Source organism: Hyla sarda, chromosome 10 (genome assembly GCF_029499605.1).
Source record: "Hyla sarda isolate aHylSar1 chromosome 10, aHylSar1.hap1, whole genome shotgun sequence".
NCBI classification, from domain to species: domain Eukaryota; kingdom Metazoa; phylum Chordata; class Amphibia; order Anura; family Hylidae; genus Hyla; species Hyla sarda.
Genome location: NC_079198.1, coordinates 67575080 through 67590198, shown reverse-complemented (window position 1 = coordinate 67590198; position 15119 = coordinate 67575080).

Here is a 15119-nt window from a genome sequence, read left to right as displayed (position 1 = left end):
CATGAGAGGATTGAACTTTTGGTCCTCCCCAATTGCACCTCGGAAATTCTCCTTGGACTTCCCTGGCTTCAACTTCATTCCCCTACCCTGGATTGGTCCACTGGGGAGATCAAGAGTTGGGGGTCCTCTTGTTCCAAGAACTGTCTAAAACCGGTTCCCAGTAACCCTTGCCGTAACTCTGTGGTTCCTCCAGTAACCGGTCTCCCTAAGGCCTATATGGACTTCGCGGATGTTTTCTGCAAAAAACAAGCTGAGACTCTACCTCCTCACAGGCCTTATGATTGCCCTATCGACCTCCTCCCGGGCACTACTCCACCCCGGGGCAGAATTTATCCTCTCTCTGCCCCAGAGACTCTTGCCATGTCCGAATACGTCCAGGAGAATCTTAAAAAGGGCTTTATCCGTAAATCCTCCTCTCCTGCCGGAGCCGGATTTTTCTTTGTGTCCAAAAAAGATGGCTCCCTATGTCCTTGCATTGACTACCGCGGTCTTAATAAAATCACGGTTAAGAACCGCTACCCCTTACCCCTCATCTCTGAACTCTTTGATCGCCTCCAAGGTGCCCACATCTTCACTAAATTGGACTTAAGAGGCGCCTATAACCTCATCCGCATCAGAGAGGGGGACGAGTGGAAAACGGCATTTAACACCAGAGATGGACACTTTGAGTATCTGGTCATGCCCTTTGGACTGTGCAACGCCCCTGCCGTCTTCCAAGACTTTGTCAATGAAATTTTTCGTGATCTGTTATACTCCTGTGTTGTTGTATATCTGGACGATATCCTAATTTTTTCTGCCAATCTAGAAGAACACCGCCAGCATGTCCGTATGGTTCTTCAGAGACTTCGTGACAACCAACTCTATGCCAAAATTGAGAAATGTCTGTTTGAATGCCAATCTCTTCCTTTTCTAGGATATTTGGTCTCTGGCCAGGGACTACAGATGGATCCAGACAAACTCTCTGCCGTCTTAGATTGGCCACGCCCCTCCGGACTCCGTGCTATCCAACGCTTTTTGGGGTTCGCCAATTATTACAGGCAATTTATTCCACATTTTTCTACCATTGTGGCTCCTATCGTGGCTTTAACCAAAAAAAATGCTGATCCCAAGTCCTGGCCTCCTCAAGCAGAAGACGCCTTTAAACGACTCAAGTCTGCCTTTTCTTCGGCTCCCGTCCTCTCCAGACCTGACCCTTCCAAACCCTTCCTATTGGAGGTTGATGCCTCCTCAGTGGGAGCTGGAGCTGTTCTTCTACAAAAAAATTCTTCCGGGCATGCTGTCACTTGTGGTTTTTTCTCTAGGACCTTCTCTCCAGCGGAGAGGAACTACTCCATCGGGGATCGAGAGCTTCTAGCCATTAAATTAGCACTTGAGGAATGGAGGCATCTGCTGGAGGGATCAAGTTCTCCTGTTATTATCTACACCGACCACAAGAACCTCTCCTACCTCCAGTCTGCCCAACGGCTGAATCCTCGCCAGGCCCGGTGGTCTCTGTTCTTTGCCCGATTTAATTTTGAGATTCACTTTCGTCCTGCCGATAAGAACATTAGGGCCGATGCTCTCTCTCGTTCCTCGGATGCCTCAGAAGTTGAACTCTCTCCGCAACACATCATTCCACCTGACTGCCTGATCTCCACTTCTCCTGCCTCCATCAGGCAGACTCCTCCAGGAAAGACCTTTGTTTCTCCTCGCCAACGCCTCGGAATCCTCAAATGGGGTCACTCCTCCCATCTCGCAGGTCATGCGGGTATCAAGAAATCTGTGCAACTCATCTCCCGCTTCTATTGGTGGCCGACTCTGGAGACGGATGTTGTGGACTTTGTGCGAGCCTGCACTATCTGTGCCCGGGATAAGACTCCTCGCCAGAAGCCCGCTGGTTTTCTTCATCCTCTGCCTGTTCCCGAACAGCCTTGGTCTCTGATTGGTATGGATTTTATTACTGATTTACCCCCTTCCCGTGGCAACACTGTTATTTGGGTGGTCGTTGATCGATTCTCCAAAATGGCACATTTCATCCCTCTTCCTGGTCTTCCTTCTGCGCCTCAGTTGGCTAAACAATTTTTTGTACACATTTTTCGTCTTCACGGGTTGCCTACGCAGATTGTCTCGGATAGAGGCGTCCAATTCGTGTCTAAATTCTGGAGGGCTCTCTGTAAACAACTCAAGATTAAATTAAATTTTTCTTCTGCATATCATCCCCAGTCCAATGGACAAGTAGAAAGGATTAACCAGATCTTGGGTGATTATTTGCGACATTTTGTTTCCTCCCGCCAGGATGACTGGGCAGATCTCCTCCCATGGGCCGAATTCTCGTATAACTTCAGGGTCTCTGAGTCTTCCTCCAAATCCCCATTTTTCGTGGTGTACGGCCGTCACCCTCTTCCCCCCCTCCCTACTCCCTTGCCCTCTGGTCTGCCCGCTGTGGATGAAATTTCTCGTGACCTTTCCATCATATGGAGAGAGACCCAAAAATCTCTCTTACAGGCTTCATCACGCATGAAGAAGTTCGCGGATAAGAAAAGAAGAGCCCCCCCCGTTTTTTCCCCTGGAGACAAGGTATGGCTCTCCGCTAAATATGTCCGCTTCCGTGTCCCTAGCTACAAGTTGGGACCACGCTATCTTGGTCCTTTCAAAATTTTGTGTCAAATTAATCCTGTCTCTTATAAACTTCTTCTTCCTCCTTCTCTTCGTATCCCTAATGCCTTTCACGTCTCTCTTCTCAAACCACTCATCCTCAACCGTTTTTCTCCCAAATCTGTTCCTCCCACTCCTGTTTCCGGCTCCTCGGACATCTTCTCGGTCAAAGAAATTTTAGCTGCCAAAAAGGTCAGAGGAAAAAAATTTTTTTTAGTGGACTGGGAGGGTTGTGGTCCTGAAGAGAGATCCTGGGAACCTGAGGACAACATCCTAGACAAAAGTCTGCTCCTCAGGTTCTCAGGCTCTAAGAAGAGGGGGAGACCCAAGGGGGGGGGTACTGTTACGCCGAGCGCTCCGGGTCCCCGCTCCTCCCCGGAGCGCTCGCTTCACTCTCCCCGCGGCAGCGCTCCGGTCACGTCCTCTGACCCGGGGCGCTGCGATTCCGCTGCCAGCCGGGATGCGATTCGCGATGCGGGTAGCGCCCGCTCGCGATGCGCACCCCGGCTCCCCTACCTGACTCGCTCTCCGTCTGTTCTGTCCCGGCGCGCGCGGCCCCGCTCCCTAGGGCGCGCGCGCGCCGGGTCTCTGCGATTTAAAGGGTCACTGCGCCGCTGATTGGCGCAGTGGTTCCAATTAGTGTGTTCACCTGTGCACTTCCCTATATCACCTCACTTCCCCTGCACTCCCTTGCCGGATCTTGTTGCCTTAGTGCCAGTGAAAGCGTTCCTTGTGTGTTCCTTGCCTGTGTTTCCAGACCTTCTGCCGTTGCCCCTGACTACGATCCTTGCTGCCTGCCCCGACCTTCTGCTACGTCCGACCTTGCTTTTGCCTACTCCCTTGTACCGCGCCTATCTTCAGCAGCCAGAGAGGTGAGCCGTTGCTAGTGGATACGACCTGGTCACTACCGCCGCAGCAAGACCATCCCGCTTTGCGGCGGGCTCTGGTGAAAACCAGTAGTGGCTTAGAACCGGTCCACTAGCACGGTCCACGCCAATCCCTCTCTGGCACAGAGGATCCACTACCTGCCAGCCGGCATCGTGACATATACTTCACACTCTTGTATACAAACACACAATCACAAGCTCAAACAATCGCTTAGTGTACTTGCTTTTATAGTTACCAGATACCACCTCTCTCTTACACTGCATGGAAGTTAATGCAAAAATGACTGAACTCCTCATAGCTGACCAGATTAGCCTGACAGGACCGATTTAGCATAAACCCATGTTGGTACCCATGTAGACCATGTTCACACAGTGTCAAATGTGCAGAATGTCTGCACAGAAATACCACACATTTGACATACCACACAGTTGAATATTCCAGTGCTAGAACTGCAGGCTTTTTTTTTTTTTAGACAGGAATGCATTTCCAAACTAAATCTGCAAAAAAGAATAGACAATTCTATTGCAAATGATGAAATAGGGATTTCTGCAGCTGACTAAAACATCTGCTGAGGAATTTCCACCATTTAAACAGTGCGACAGAATCCCCATGAAACCAATGCAGCGACATGTCAGTGCTGAATATTCCAGCAGAATTCTGCAATGACATTCTGCCGTGTGAACATACCCACAGAATGGTATTTTCTTTAAAATACTCCAGAATAGCATCTTTCAGAAACCCCTCAAACCCCTCTTTCCCACAACAGGTCTCACATTTGTTATAAGCCAATCCTGTGGGAAAATCCCTGTCATTGTAAAATCCTTAAATATAAGAAATAAGGGTCTGTCTAGCACGGTACTTAAGTCCTTCAAAACTCTGCAATGAATGCCATCTAGGCCAGGTGATGTGTGTGTTTTAATGTGTCAAGAAGGCGACCCCACAATTCCTGTTGGAGGTGAGATTTGCTGAAAAATTTACAATATCTCTAATCATATCATCTGACATTGGATTTTCCTGTGTAAATTCCAAAATTCCCGTAATGCCAAGGGTATATGTGCCATAGTGGCAGACCATTGGGCTGCTATGGAGTCCTTGAAGAGAGAGGGTCCAATGCCAGTTGGTCCCATTCCTTTTTCTATTGAAGGAAACTCCTCTCTTCAGGGAGCTGCACTGTCATCAAATTAAAGTAGGGGGTATTTACCAATGGGTCATAGAAAGCAATGGCAAATAAACACCAGACCTTTCTGTCCTGGGGGGGGCAAAATTTTCCTACTAGCTATGGGGCCCTCTTTCTTCTATGTATGCCACAGCTTATGTAATACAGGGATTTTAATGAGAACTAAGAGTATCAAGAGCAATTTTTACACATTATAGATGAAGATGCTTCATAAACTATGAAGAGAAATTAATCTTGTTACCAGCATGTTCTAATATCTTCCATAATTTGCGACACTTTTTTTATACTTCTTTCTGAAATCAATAAAAACATGTTTTAACTATCTTATAGATATGGAATGAGGCAAGGGCGGACTGACCGGCTGGACCGATCGGACGTGGTCCGAGGGCCCGGCTGGGTAAAGGGCCCGCCGCTGCTACTGGGGATCCAGAACACTTGTGCCGGATCCCCAGGCAGACAGCGCCGCCTTCTGCTGTACGTGCGGTACACGCACATAAAGCAGAAGGCATCCCCCCTATGTGAGCTGCATCTGCAGCCTACACAGAGGGGATACGTGACCTCCGCCCCCATGCAGTACAGGCACCAATGACGTCACTCATTGGCACCTGCACTATGGAGGAAGATGTGGGCCTCTACTGTGCTCCGGAGGAGAATATCGCTGTGTAGGAAATAAGGTTAGCATAATTTTTTTTTTTTAAACCTGGGAATGTTGGAGGGGGGGGGGGGGGGTGGGAGGAGGGTAAAAAGTCTGCAACTCTGCTACCTACCCCTGCTGAAGGGGGGGGGGGCTCAATTGGGGGAACTCTGCTGCCTGCACTTACTTGGGGGGGACTCTGCTGCCTGTACCTACTGGGAGGGGGGGAGAAAAACTCTGCTACATACACCTACTGTGGGGAAGCTCTGCTGCCTACACACACTGTGGGGGAACTCAGCTGCCTACACCTACTGTGGGTAAACTCTGCTGCCTATACCTATTGTGGGGGGAACTCTGCTGCCTACACTCTACTGTGGGGGAACTCTGCTGCCTACACCTAATGGGGGGGGGGGGACTCTGCAGCCTACACCCTACTGTGGGGGAACTATGCTGCCTACACCTAATGTGAGGGACTGTCTTCTATGTTCCTGCCTAGCTAATATGGGGACAAACTACCAAACTAATAGGAGGGCTACCTACTACCGACATAGGGGGTTTTCATGCAAGGGGAAGCTATCTGGGGGATTTACCTACAGGGGGTGTGACTACCTACCTGGGGCATGATCTACTGTACTAGGGGCCACTATCTCATGGGGACATTACCTGCTTGTAACTTCTGTAAGCAACACCTTATTTTCTGTCTACTAACACAAAATACTCTGATAGTGCCCCTCCCGAGACTAGACTCTGGATCCGCCACTGGGTGGAGGGGGTGCTTGCTAGCTACTTGACTAACTACCTGGCTACCTAACATTTTACCTGGATGCCTAACTACTTACCTACATTGTAGTGCGGTAATAACTCAATTATGAATTATGGTCATAAAGATATTAATTATGAAACATTTTAAATTTATGGAAATTATCAAAAATATCAAAATCATGACCTAGTGAATTGTAGACAAAGCCAATCAATACAATTCACATCTGAGTCCGGCTATTTCCTGAGATATCAACAAGTTCTTTTCATGACAGGATGACGGTATAATGCTTAAGGATGTAGTTTTGCAATATATAATAATACACAGGTATTATAAAAGTATGCAGATTTATTGGTTATAAGGTTATAAACATAAATGAGTAATAAACACAATGATATATGCAAATGAATATCAATTAGACATGTTATTAAACACGTTAATTGACTTCATATAGTAGAACAATACATTTGAGTAGTAAGTAACTTGTTACAATAAAACAAAAGCTATTGTCACGATTCGGCTTACGGGTTGTGGATCCGCTGTGTCAGTGAGGGATTGGCGTGGACCGTGCTAGTGGACCGGTTCTAAGAGGCTACTGGTTTTCACCAGAGCCCGCCGCAAAGCGGGATGGTCTTGCTGCGGCAGTAGCAACCAGGTCGTATCCACTAGCAACGGCTCAACCTCGCTGACTGCTGAGAAGGCGTGGGACAGAAGGACTAGGCAGAGGCAAGGTCAGACGTAGCAGAAGGTCGGGGGCAGGCGGCAAGGTTCGTAGTCAGGATGGATAGCAGAAGTTCAGGTACACAGGCTTTGGACACACTAAACGCTTTCACTGGCACAAGGCAACAAGATCCGGCAAGGGAGTGCAACGGAGGAGATCAGATATAGCCAGGGAGCAGATGGAAGCCAATTAAGCTAATTGGGCCAGGCACCAATCATTGGTGCACTGGCCCTTTAAGTCTCAGAGAGCTGGCGCGCGCGCCCTAGAGAGCGGAGCCACGCGCGCCAGCACAAGACAGCAGGGGACCGGGACGGGTAAGTGACCTGGGATGCGATTCGCGAGCGGGCGCGTCCCGCTGTGCGAATCGCATCCCCGACGGCCATGACAGTGCAGCGCTCCCGGTCAGCGGGACTGACCGGGGCGCTGCAGGGAGAAAGACGCCGTGAGCGCTCCGGGGAGGAGCGGGGACCCGGAGCGCTAGGCGTAACAGTACCCCCCCCCTTAGGTCTCCCCTTTTTTTTGTCCGGTAACTGCCTCCCCTGGGATGAGGACACCGGGAAAGAATGGAGGGTTTCCTCAACGGCAGGCAGTACAGCAGGAGTTGGAATGGGGAGGGAGGGCAGAGGGTGAAGCTTGGCACGGGGCAGGGAGACACAAGGACGGGAGCCATGAGGAGGCACAGAGGCTTGCCTGACGGGACTGGGAGGGGGGGAGAGGCACTTCCTATGGCAGGCAGAGTCCCAGTTCTTGATCTCCCCGGTGGACCAATCAAGGGTGGGGGAATGAAGCCGGAGCCATGGCAGACCGAGGAGGACCTCAGAGGTACAGTTGGGTAGGACGAAGAGCTCAATCACTTCGCGATGGGGTCCGATACACATCAGGAGGGGTTCTGTGCGGTAACGCACAGTGCAATCCAGTCTGGCTCCATTGACCGCGGAAATGTAGATCGGCTTGACGAGACGGGTCACCGGGATGCGGAATTTATTCACAAAAGACTCCAAAATAAAATTCCCGGAGGCACCAGAGTCCAAGCAGGCCACGGCTGAGAGGGAGGAGTTGGCTGAAGGAGAAATCCGCACGGGCACCGTGAGACGTGGAGAAGCAGACTTAGAACCAAGAGACGCCGCACCCACGTGAGCTGGGTGCGTGCGTGCATTTCCCAGACGTGGAGGACGGATAGGGCAATCCACCAAGAAGTGCTCGGTACTGGCACAGTACAGACAGAGATTTTCTTCCCTACGGCGATTCCTCTCTTCCTGGGTCAGGCGAGACCGATACACTTGCATGGCCTCCTCGGCGGGAGGCCCAGGTGTCAACTGCAAAGGATGCTGTGGGAGAGGTGCCCAGAGATCTAAGTCTTTCTCCTGGCGGAGCTCTTGGTGTCGCTCAGAAAAACGCATGTCAATGCGGGTAGCCAAATGGATGAGTTCTTGGAGGTTGGCAGGAATCTCTCGTGCGGCCAGCACATCCTTGATGCGACTGGATAGGCCTTTTTTAAAGGTCGCGCAGAGAGCCTCGTTATTCCATGATAACTCGGAAGCAAGAGTACGAAATTGGATGGCGTACTCGCCCACTGAAGAATTACCCTGGACCAGGTTCAACAGGGCAGTCTCGGCAGAAGAAGCTCGGGCTGGCTCCTCGAAGACACTCCGGACTTCAGCGAAGAAGGCCTGGACTGTGGCTGTGGCAGGATCATTGCGGTCCCAGAGCGGTGTGGCCCAAGACAAGGCCTTTCCTGAAAGAAGGCTTACTACGAACGCCACCTTAGACCGTTCTGTAGGAAACAAGTCCGACAACATCTCCATATGCAGGGAACACTGAGACAAAAATCCACGGCAGAGTTTAGAGTCCCCATCAAATTTGTCCGGCAGGGACAAGCGGAGGCTAGGAGCGGCCACTCACTGCGGAGGAGGTGCAGGAGCTGGCGGAGGAGATGGTTGCTGCTGTAGCAGAGGCAGAAGTTGCTGTAACGTGGCGGTCAACTGCGACAGCTGCTGTCCTTGTTGGGCAATTTTCTGCGATTGCTGAGCGACCACCGTGGTAAGGTCAGCGAGACTTGGCAGCGGCACCTCAGCGGGATCCATGGCCGGATCTACTGTCACGATTCGGCTTACGGGTTGTGGATCCGCTGTGTCAGCGAGGGATTGGCGTGGACCGTGCTAGTGGACCGGTTCTAAGAGGCTACTGGTTTTCACCAGAGCCCGCCGCAAAGCGGGATGGTCTTGCTGCGGCAGTAGCAACCAGGTCGTATCCACTAGCAACGGCTCAACCTCGCTGACTGCTGAGAAGGCGTGGGACAGAAGGACTAGGCAGAGGCAAGGTCAGACGTAGCAGAAGGTCGGGGGCAGGCGGCAAGGTTCGTAGTCAGGATGGATAGCAGAAGTTCAGGTACACAGGCTTTGGACACACTAAACGCTTTCACTGGCACAAGGCAACAAGATCCGGCAAGGGAGTGCAAGGGAGGAGATCAGATATAGCCAGGGAGCAGATGGAAGCCAATTAAGCTAATTGGGCCAGGCACCAATCATTGGTGCACTGGCCCTTTAAGTCTCAGAGAGCTGGCGCGCGCGCGCCCTAGAGAGCGGAGCCGCGCGCGCCAGCACAAGACAGCAGGGGACCGGGACGGGTAAGTGACCTGGGATGCGATTCGCGAGCGGGCGCATCCCGCTGTGCGAATCGCATCCCCGACGGCCATGACAGTGCAGCGCTCCCGGTCAGCGGGACTGACCGGGGCGCTGCAGGGAGAAAGACGCCGTGAGCGCTCCGGGGAGGTGCGGGTACCCGGAGCGCTAGGCGTAACAGCTATTAGGTTAGGAATATCATATAAGAAAAAGGTTACATATCAATGTGTCCAGAGGAAACATGATATCAAGATGGGCAATATCTAATCATAGACATATCAATATGGAATGCTAAATACACTGCCTTTATATAACTTGGTGATGTTTTTAAATGCTGCCTTAGTGGATGTTGCCTGATTTGCAAATGTTAATTCCATTTCAGAGAAGACATCTCGTGCATCTTCGAACCATCTAGTGGTGTCAATTTTCCCAGATAATAATTTTGCCATGCCCCTATATTGGGGGAAACTTGAAGAGTATACTTTATATAGCTTCTAGCTAGAGGTTTAGGTCTCCCAAATATTGTATCAATAAAGCGAAAGGGAACCTTATATTGAATATGTGATTAAAACTTCACTTTTAATAGTAGCTAATAAAATAACCAAAAAAAAACAAACAAACAAAACATCTAGTGCACAAAATATTTTTTCGGACCGCCACCATTAATAAGAGATATCGCTAGTAGAAGCTCAAATATCTGCTATTGGGCAGTCCTTGAAAAATGAAGGAGTACTTTAGTCGTAGGGCTACTGTGTATAAATAGTCACTAGATCACTTCTGCTGATCTTCCTTAAACGAAGGTGCATGTTACCATAATTCATATGCATAAGGTGCGTATTCCAGCAATTATAATAGTTGTCATAATGCAGTAGTGACTCTGCTAGTCAGTATATCCCAGTGGTACAAGGCCTTGATAGCAGCATGTATAGGCAGCAATAGATAGCACATATCTTAGCAGCATACCATCATTGCACTCCGTTCTGCAGCAATTAGTGTTGCACTTTCCAGCATAGCAGCAGAAATCCTGATAGCAGCGTAAACAAGCAGCAATAGATAGCACATATCTTAGCAGCATACCGTCATTGTACTCAATTCTGCAACAGTAGGTATTGCACTTTCCAACATAGCAGCAGAGATATACAGCAGCAGAATATAGAGTTGGCACCAAAGTGAAATTAATAAAATTGCACTTAGCCCTTCAGTTCTGCAGCAGTTATATATTGCACTTAATTCAGTAGCTGCAGATAACTTGCAGTAAGCAGCAGTACAAGCAATTGGTTCCAACATACATCCATAGTCATTGCACTTAGCCCTATGTGCTGCAGCTGTCCTTCATCTAGTCCGATAACAAATGCATTAATAAAGCAGCATAGTTACATATCTTAACATGTCCAGAGCAGGGGTCCTACGCGTTTCCTTTTCCATCAATCATCAGGGACAGGCGTCTTGGCTCTTTATTTTAGTTTAATCCATGTGCCCATTTCTCTATGTGCGACTCTGGTGGCGGCCGTACACTGCCTGCCCCTTCTAACTACTACAAATCACATGACTCCATGAATGGGAAAATCCATCTAAGGATATAAACATGGAAGAACAATTATATACTTCCACCCAATTCTGGACTATTTTCTAAACATTACTTTGGTAAGACATTAAGACAAATATCAGAGTTTTATGATCTTGCTAGACTATATTTTAAGGGGGAAGAACTTGAAGCAAGTTTCCTGTGTGGGAAATATACTTATAACACTTAGTTTGGTGAGTAGGAATTCTATCAATATGTATAAGCAGTAATTTAATGCTTTGATAGATTGTGAGTCTTGATTCTTCTGCAGTTAGAAGGAAGTCTCACAATATCCTAAAACTATAATCTTCATATTGAGATAATTAATTATTTTACTTTAAAATTAGTTTATTCGCCAATCTAAATCGTATAATTCCATCCACATTATCCAAATTGGTCTTAATTAAATGGAATACCATTTTTGTGCCTCTTACCAAGTCTATGTAAGAACCTTGCTTCGGCTCTTAGGAAAGCTGAACGGTCTATCTCATCGTCATGGATAGCCATTGGTCTGGTACCGTGTGATCACTCCAGCTTGCTGGGATCTCACTTGGCTTTTCCACCTTGTTGGACCTCTTTCCTGTGTGTGGGAGAGAGTTCTTTCTGTCTTTCTTTTTCTCTTGTCTCTCTTCTTTTATGTATTTGTGTCTTCTCTACAGTCTACCAACATCTGGTTTACCAGACTTTTTAATTAGTTAGACACACTTCCCTTAATTGGAATTCCAAAATGAATGTAGGTTGGGCGTGTACATATGGTAATGACTATGACATCACTATATTACCCAGAATGCATTGAGCATATCACCCATAATGCCTTCCCTGTCGGTGTAATGTCAACTACCCATACCCTAAGGGGTGTTATTGCACAATAAATTAACATCATTACCATTAAGGGTTAACTGTCAATAACTGGTCTTAAACCCACATTCCACACTTGAAGTATGGAGCTCTAAATTATAAATTCAGGGATTATTTTTGAGATATACCTAGACATCCATATTTATTGGAGAGATAAAAATTCCATGGATGTCTCTTTCATGCAGACATGTGAATCTCTCTCTATGTCTAGTCAGAATAACATTCACAAGACTGGCTAACTAGCCGTGCACAAAGACTCATTATCAAAGTCTATACTTGAGACCTACCCACCAGGTCTAAGGAATGCAAACACTGAGCAATGCTCCCTGTGAAAATCATATATATATATATATAAGATATTAGATATGTATATACTGATGTCCTTTACAATACTAACAGTATATGACAATATCATATGTCTTACTGATTACAAGAACTAATTCAAATTCATTCAGATGAGACATCATTATTTCACAGTTTCTTATCTCACCCCCCTTTACCTTGGGTGAATTGTAGTAGTGTAGTCTAGAGAGTGTAACTAGCACCTTATCTGTCTTATCTAAACAGCCATAAATATCTAAGGAGACTTGTAGTATTCTTCTCCCAGACTGGCACTTGTAGAGGAGAACTTTAGAATACACGATGGTCTATTTAGAATATACAAAATGGCAGACACATCATGCTATTATTCTATTAACATAGTGATTACGTTTTGGGGCCTACAATAAGTATGACAACATACCTGGCTATCTAACTTCCTACATGCCTGGCTGCCTAACTACTTACCTACATATCTTGCTACCTACCTACATACCTGGCTACCTAACTATGTACATACCTGCCTTCATTATGGCTGCCTAACTACCTAGCTAGCAACCTACCTATTAGTTACCTATTTACCTGCCTACCTACCTACCTGCCCTTTTACTGTGCAGGACACCAAGAAGGGCATTATTACAGTTTGTGGGATTATAGATGGGGAGATTGTGTAGAGGAGGGGACAGCACTGAAAAAATGCAGAGTCTAACATGTTTGTCTTGCAGATGTTAAAAGATCGACATGGCGGTCTGATCCAGACGGAGAAGAAAAGGAAAGAGGACACCGCCAATCAAAAAAGACATAATTGTGAGTCCCTATATGTAACTGTAATCACTTCTATGGTGAACAGATCCTGTGTACAGCTGATATCTACCGCCATATGGTCCTATATATAATCACTTATACTGTATACAGAGCTCTGTACAGCTGGTATCTACCGCTATATGGTCCTTTATATAATCATTAATATTGTATACAGATCTCTGTACAGCTGGAATCTACTGCTATATGGGCACTGAATATATTCACTTATATAGTATACAGATCCTGTATAGTATACTGGTCTGTGTATAGTGGTTTTATTTAGTACAGTATGGCGGTATTATCCAGTTATTGTGTGGTGGTATATATTTCCTCCTTGTATACTGGTATTATTGGCCATGCAAAATTATATTACCTATCTGAAAGTGTTTCTTATATATAAGATTTAGTTTAATTTGTGTGTAGGGGTGGTGGAGGGATTTAGGTGGAATAGGGGCAGAAGTGTGACCAGCGGCGGAGCATTGCAGGGTGTCCTTGCTTTTTTTTGGACCTGGGGCCCTGAGTGTTGTCAGTCCGCCCCTGAATGAGGCTGTTTTCCCATGTTCAGGTTTTTTACTGCAATTATTGAATATAAAGACAGCTATGTATTTGAAAACAGGAGACATCTCAGTCTTTCCTTTCTTTCTTCTCCATTTATGATTAGAGATGAGTGAACTTTTGAAAAATTTTACTTACCGGGGTCAACGAACTTTCACAAAATGTTTGGTTATGGTCGAACTAGTTTTTTGCAAAATGGCAATAAAATAAGCCCCTAAACATATTTATAACACCACCTAACAGCTCTAAAGCCCTGTATAACATTGCCAGAAATGAATTCAACTAGTTTTAAAGCAGTTTTAACACTCAGTTATGGAGACGTGCCGTAACCCATAGCAAATAACAGCTTGTTTAATGGGCTTGCAGTTTTTTTTAGGCTTATTAACAGAAAAATAAAGCTGCATTAGGAATCCTTGTTTGTCAGTAGATGCCTACCAGTGTAAAAATGCACACAGAGGTATCAGAAGACGCAGTGGCTTTTTTCAAGAATGCTAAAAATGATCCCTTTTTGGAAGTAGCAACAGATTTCAAAAATTTTCTCTTTTTGAGTCTGGCAAGTGAAGAAGACGACATGGACTTTTTCAAGTGTTCCAAAAATTATCCCTTTCAAGAGTCTCAAAATAGTGAAGAAAAAATAGCTTTTTTATGAAAAGCAGAAAAAAATCTCTTTTCTGAGGATGATGGATTGGGTATTAGTAGGCCCAGCATACAGCAGAAGGTGGCTGCAATGTAGTAACCAGCATACAGAAGGAGGTGGTGGACTGTTGTTGTTAATAGCATCACACCTACAGCAGAAGGGGCCTGACCTGTAGTATCCAGCATACAGCAGGTGGTGGCGGACTGGTGTTGCTGATAGTTCCCAGCATACAGCATGAGGCGGTGAACTTCTGATTGCCAGCAGGAGATGGCAGACTGGTGTTCCTAGTGGTATCCAGTGTACAGCAGGGATGGTGGTAGTATTGTCTAATCCAGTGATTCCCAACTGGGGTGCTGCAGGATTTTGCTGTCAATTTTTTTTCTTTTTTTAAAATTTCCCACCCTTGCCTGCGACCCGTCGCGCCACAGGGGGAAGGGAAGCCTGTGTGTGCGCTTTGCTTGTGTGTGCGCACTGCACACAGCGACCCCCTTCCCCTGCGGCGCAGTGAGTGAGTTGCAGGCCGAAAATGGTGCCCTGCTACACCAGAGAGGGGAAGAACTCGCCGTGGAAGCAGTTCCGGATTCCCGTGCCGGCTTGCTTAAGGTACTGTACCCTTTCAACACCTCTGTTACCTCTTCTCAACCCTGCCTAACCCTCCCCGTCACCCACGTCCACCCCCCTGTCCATCCCTGTCACCCATGTTCACCCCCTGTCCACCCCCCAGTCTACCCCGTCACCCATGCTCACCACCCATGTCCACCCCCCCAGTCTACCCCGTCACCTATGTCCACCCCCCTAGTCATCCCTCTGTCACCCCTCTTTTATCCCCCATGTCATCCTTGTCCACCCCCCTTTCACCCCTGTTCATCCCCCCCACTGTCTCCAATGTCCACCCCACTGTCTCCTGTGTCCACCCTCCTGTCATTCATGTCCACCTTGGCCATCCCT